General features: G+C 29.7%; 1 long non-coding RNA gene across 1 annotated transcript; it reads left to right on the top strand.

Annotated features, from left to right (window-relative positions):
* Positions 1 to 2,951: 2,951 nt before the first annotated feature.
* Positions 2,952 to 4,550, top strand: LOC124899976. The gene is made up of 2 exons (XR_007057517.1): positions 2,952 to 3,220; positions 4,398 to 4,550. It is a non-coding gene; the product is annotated as an uncharacterized LOC124899976 (long non-coding RNA).
* The last annotated feature ends 1,744 nt before the right edge of the window (positions 4,551 to 6,294 follow it).

The raw sequence follows: 6,294 nt of genomic DNA, 5'->3' as shown, positions 1-6,294 counted from the left end.
TGGTGGTAAAAATTTCGAGATTCGAGCTTTGAACGTGAAACTTTTTTCTATTACGGACCACCTTTTTTCTACTTTAAACGGTCTTATAGGTGAATGATTAGATTAATCGAAACTTTAATATAACTATCGAATATGAAATGAATGTTAAACAAGAAACTGAGACTCAAATATAAATACTGAATATCAAATAAATATCTGGCTCGAGCTTTTAGCATAAATTTTTTCCTTATTGAGAATACCTTTTTTCTTTAATGGTTTTATTACGCGAATAACTAAATTAGTTAAGGTTTTAATATGAATATCAAACGTAGACGAATGTTAAATAAGAAATCAAGACTTCAATATGAATATTGAATACAAAGTAAAAATAAATGCATAAAATGAAACTACGAATTCACGTAAACTTACTACTTTTATTTATATTTTTCATATGTATTAAATATATATATATATATATATATATATATAAAAAAAAAAAAAAAATTAAAAATCTGATTATTAAATTATACTATATACTATTAAATAGCAATTTTTAACCTTAAAATCTTAGATCCGTATCTGAATGCAAACTAAAGAAAAGGAATAAACTTATGTAGGCACCATGGATGGTCCAAATTAAATTTGATGAATATTTTTTACTTTTTTGTTGGATAATATTTTTTTTTAAGAAAGTACAATCAAGAGTTGTTTCCAATCTAGATTTTTTTATTTTTTTTTTTGAAAAAGCAAAAAGTGCTCCAAAAAAAAACATTTAGCTTTCTTCTTTTTAGAGATATTTGCACTTTTAAATTATTCCTTTAAATATTAATAAAATTTAAATTTTGATCCTTATAATTTTTAATTTGGTTATGCATATATTATGATGCATATGATAAAAAACTGATTGATAAAGACAGCTCAAGCAAGATTGTCAGGCTTTTTTAATCGATAAGTTTCTAAAAACAGGTTACGTATGATATCTTAGGCGAATCTCACGTTGAACTGAGAGAAGAATGTGAAAAGCTCACATTTTACGTGTGCTTTTGAGTGACGATGTGATATTATTTAAAAGATAAATTTGTACAAACTTAGACAAAAATTCAATAATAATGAAATTTTTTATGTATAATATTATGTAAGTGCCAAATGCCATACTTCAACTTTTATGTGATATGTTTGTCAAAAGTGGTGCAATTTGATGCATAATTTTGATACTTTATGATGTGTATTTTGTGCTTTTGTGCCTAGCATATTAGAATTATATGATTCCTCTTGTTGGTCATGAATCATAATTTATTTATTTTTTAATATAAGTATGGTGTTCAGATAGTTTGTACGTACCTCAATAGATATCAGATAATTTTATTTATCGAGACTAAATCGAACATATGAGAAGAAAGAGTCATATGAATTCTAAGTTCAATCCATCGTGTAGGTGGTCGATAAAAATAATTAATAAATTTTATTCTTTATATGATAGTACTTTCTAGTCAACTTGTTATTATTCGTCATATGAGATCATTTCCTCCTAAGGTATTTACTTTGTGTATCGTGCATTCGTTGCAAAAAATTGAGCTTAGGGTATGTATAAATAATAATAGGATATATATTTAAACAGCTGACATATTTATGTGTGCATGATCGACTTTGACCTAAAGCCACTAAAGCTAACGCTCTAGGCCCCTAACTTTTGAGGGCCCATAGGTTGCAATTCCGTAGATTTTTTTTCATGGAGGGACAATTCTGACGCTATCATGTATTTGGACATCTTAAAAAAGTATCTGAACGCCTTAACACGTATTCGTGTGTATCTAAAGGGCTACTCTTCTAAAATGTATACGCGGCTATAAAATGTATCCTTGCCTTTTTAATGAAAAATTATGTAATATTGGAAACTTATGCATGGGAAGAGGCGTAAAAAAGGGAAGTCTGGTGCACTAAAGTCTCCGCTATGCGCAGGGTTCGGGGAAGGGCCCCACCACAAGGGTGTGTTATACGCAGTCTTATCTTGCATTTCTGCCAGAGGCTATTTCCAAGGCTTGAACCTGTGACCTCGTGGTCATATGACAGCAACTTTACCGGTTACTCCAAGGTGCTCCCCTACAGGGACAACTCTGACACTATCAACAATTAATAAATCCTGAATCCTCCTTCTAACGCTTAACCTTTTATAGTAGAACTAAGGGGTCGTTTGGTTGAAAAATAAATAATTCTGAAATTAGCTATCTCAAAATTAATTATCCCACCCTCAAGGAGAAATAAGAAAAACACAAACTAAATCGTCAATTGGAAATTCAAGTTCTCTTTTTCTCATATCTGTATAGGACATTTGACGACTCTGAGCTATTTTCAACTTTTCTCTAATCAGTTGAAGGAGGGTGCGACCTTTAGTAGCAGTCCCTTGGTTCCAGAACTACTTAGCCAGCGTATGTTAGAGATATCAACCTGCCAGTTGAGGGTTGATAAAGTGTTTACCTGCCAGTTGAGCGTAACACATATCTCATTAGAGCACCTGACAAATGAGGGTGACTCATTAGTTACTCGGGACATTAGTTTAGTGGATCCATACAACCATTGTTAGTACCCGTGGCACGGTACTGACATCCTTCCAACTGGGATTATAGGTTGGACCCCACTTAGCTCTACAATCCCGGGATGAGTTATCTCATGCATTTTGTCTCAACCAAATATGAAATAAACTCCTCTTCTAAATTAATCCCGTGATTAATTATTCTTATCACTCCTACCAAACGACCCCTGATTGGTATATTTTCAAATTAGTCAAACTAGAAGTAGATAATAGATGCTATTAGGAAAAAAATATTAAATGCAATCTTCTCTTTAACAAGCAAATCTGATTATGTAAATCTAGATAAGTCAAAACTTAAAAATTACACTTGCAATATCAATAATCTATTATCTATATATATGTATATCCATAAGAAGCACAAAATCATCAAATCACAAAACAATTAATAAATTAGTCAAAAAAAAAAAATTATGGCTAAAAAGATTGAAATTATTCCATTAATGACAATTATGGTGATGCTAATTTTGATTTCTCATTCAAAATTAGTGTATTCTATATTGGATGAAAAATGTTTTAGGGAGTGTGTTAGAGCATGCAAAGATCAAAAACCTCAGTGTGATTTAGTTTGTGCAAAAGTATGTGAGGATCCTGGTCTAATTAATTATTCTAATCTTGGTTGTTCAGTTAACAAATGTGCAAGTTTAATCCAAGGTAAATTCTTTTTTCTAATTTCTTGTAAGGTTTTTTCTACTTTGATTATATATTTTTCGAATCGAGAGTCTATCAGAAACAAGTTTGTTGTCCCATAACGATAGAAATAAGGTCTGTCTGCATTATATCATTCCTAAACGCAGGGGCGGAAATATATAAGGTCTGACTGCATTATATCATTCCTAAACGCAGGGGCAGAGCTACACTTGGGATAGGGGGTTCATCTGAAACTCCCTTCGATGAAAAATTATACTATATATACATGGTTGAAATTATTTTTTATGTATATATAGTAGATGTCGAACCCCCTTCAGTTAGTTCGTATGTTCACTTGTGAACCCCCTTGGTGAAAATCCTAGTTCTGCCAGTGCAAGGGCAGAGCTACGCTTGGGATAGAGGGTTCATTTAAACCCCCTGCGACAGAAAATTATACTATACTATATATACATGGTTAAAATTATTTTTTATGTATATATATATAGTAGATGTTGAACCTCCTTTGGTTAGTTCATATGTTAACTTATGAAACCCCCTAAGTGAAAATTCCGGCTCCGTCACTGTGGCCCGGCACCCAATAAATCCCACGCAAAATAGGTATAATTATATAAGAAATGTATAAAAACTGATATAAGATGGAAAAAAATACTCATGAAAGCTTTGGGTGCTTTGATTTTCCGACGAAATCTTAAAGTTTTTTGTGTTGATATGCGTGTTTGAACCATCCGAATACCCACGACCCTTAAATTCTGAATTTGCCACTGGTCTATCTATGTTATACCGTCTCTAAACCCTACTTGCGTAATTACATTTGTTATGTTATTGTTATCGTAGGGTTTTGAGGGATTAGTTTTATGGCTTATTATAAATGTCATTTGAGTCATGTTATTGTTATTGTAGGGTCTGATTAATCTGAATTTATGTCAAAAAAGTCCCATTTTGAAGGAAAAATATTTCTCACCAAAGATGAGTCGAGTCTGAGATCTCTAGTTAAAAATGAAGGAATATTTAATATTTATCACTCGATCGAGCAGAAATATTTATAGGATGATATCATTTATTTAACTTGTAACTGGTCGTATGAGATCATTTCCGTACCGTCCTATCTTTTTCTTTTTTATTTAATTTTTCATATTTACTACTAACATATTTATTTTACATATTTATTTGTTTTGTGCAGATGACAAACAATGGAAAGCTTGCATGAATGATTGTTACAACAATTATTGTAAAAAAATTAGAGCTTAGCCTTTAAAACTTTGTTTTGGGACTTTAACTTTATAAAATAAAAACTAATCTATGAAATAATTACCAGCATTTCAATTGTAAATGTTTTCTTGATTCTCTATTTAGCTTAATATTCACAATTTATTTATTTATTCTAAAAGAAATTAAGAGTAGTGGCATTTTCCAGTTGAAAAATATTATAAGTGGAGATTTTAATTAAATCGTGATTCTTTATAATGTTAAATCATTAAAAATAGAGAGAATATAAATAGCGAGAGCTTGATGTATTTTAAAATGTAGCAAACTACATGTATTCAAGCGCATAAAATAATTTATTCAAAATTCAAAATATCCAGATAAGGTAAATCATCTCCAATTTATGACTAAATCTTATCTTTAATTAGTAACAAATCAAATCATTTCAATCTAACCATATTTAATTTCTATACAAATATATACTTAGTAGATATAACAACTTTATTACTCTTATAAATTTGTCAACAATTTAAATATATTTATCTTTTAATTTCCATACATATCTGATATATAGCAGATTTGTTTTTTTACAAATATGTCAACTGTTTTTGATCATGTCAATCTATATACATTAAATATATAAAATATATGTATAATTAATATCCTTTAATATTCATATCATAAGATAATGAAAATACAATTAATGCAAAGATTAGAACCAACTATATAAGTCCCATACCCAAAATTATAAAATTGAGAACAAACAAGTTAGTAGTAAAAAAAAAAAATATGGCAAATATGATTTCATTTATGAAATTAATGGTGATGGTAATGTTGATTTATAATACACATGAATTAATAAATTGTGTATTGGATAAAGAATGTTATTTTAGTTGTCTTGATTTATGTGGACAAAAACCAAATAAAAGTTAATTTATATTAATTTTACATAAATCTCAAGCATCCTCAGCTTATCATGTTCATTTATTCACCCATTACTTTAAATTTATTACATAATATCCCATAATAATTTCAGTTACGCGTATACATGTTGTAACACTCAGAGACATGTGGTAATCCTCAGATACATGTTGTAATCATGCAGATACATGACGTAACCTTCAGATACATGCAATACATGCGACTAAACCCGAATACATGCATGAGCAGTGGCGGAGCCACCTTATCATAAGAGAGATTTGAATCCCCTTCGATGAAAAATTCTACTATTTATATATGGTTAAAATTATTTTTATGTATATATAATTGATGTCGAACCCCCTTTGGCTAGTTCGTATGCCTACATTTTTCAATTTTGAACCCCTTTAATGAAATTTATGGCTCTGCCACTGTGCATGAGGATGCATGCGATATATCTGTGACTGAATCATGTATCCGGACATCTTAACCATGTATCTCGACGTTTTAACATGTTATCTGCATGTATCTAAAAAGTTACTTGCGTTGTTTATAATGTATCCGCGACTACTGTATCCTCACTTTTTTAATGAAAAATTATGCAATACTGAAATTAGCCAAATTATAAGTAGGAAAAAAATATTAAATGCAATCTTCCTCTTAACAAGCAAATCTGATTATGTAAATCTAAATAAATCAACTATACTGTTAATGAAATAGATTAAATTTAATATTACTAAAGCAAAGTACAAATATTAAAACACAAAGTACAACACATATATACAAAATTCAATGTGTATATATATATGAAGCACATAAGACCATCAAAACACAAAACAATTAATAAATTAGTCAAAAAATAAATATGGCTAAAAAGATTGAAATTATTCCATTAATGACAATTATGGCGATGCTAATTTTGATTTCTCATTCAAAATTAGTGTATTCTATATTGG

This window comes from Capsicum annuum, chromosome 7 (assembly GCF_002878395.1).
Source record: "Capsicum annuum cultivar UCD-10X-F1 chromosome 7, UCD10Xv1.1, whole genome shotgun sequence".
Lineage (NCBI taxonomy): Eukaryota > Viridiplantae > Streptophyta > Magnoliopsida > Solanales > Solanaceae > Capsicum > Capsicum annuum.
Note: the sequence above shows the minus strand (reverse complement) of the source record. Positions and strands in the feature narration are given on the sequence as shown.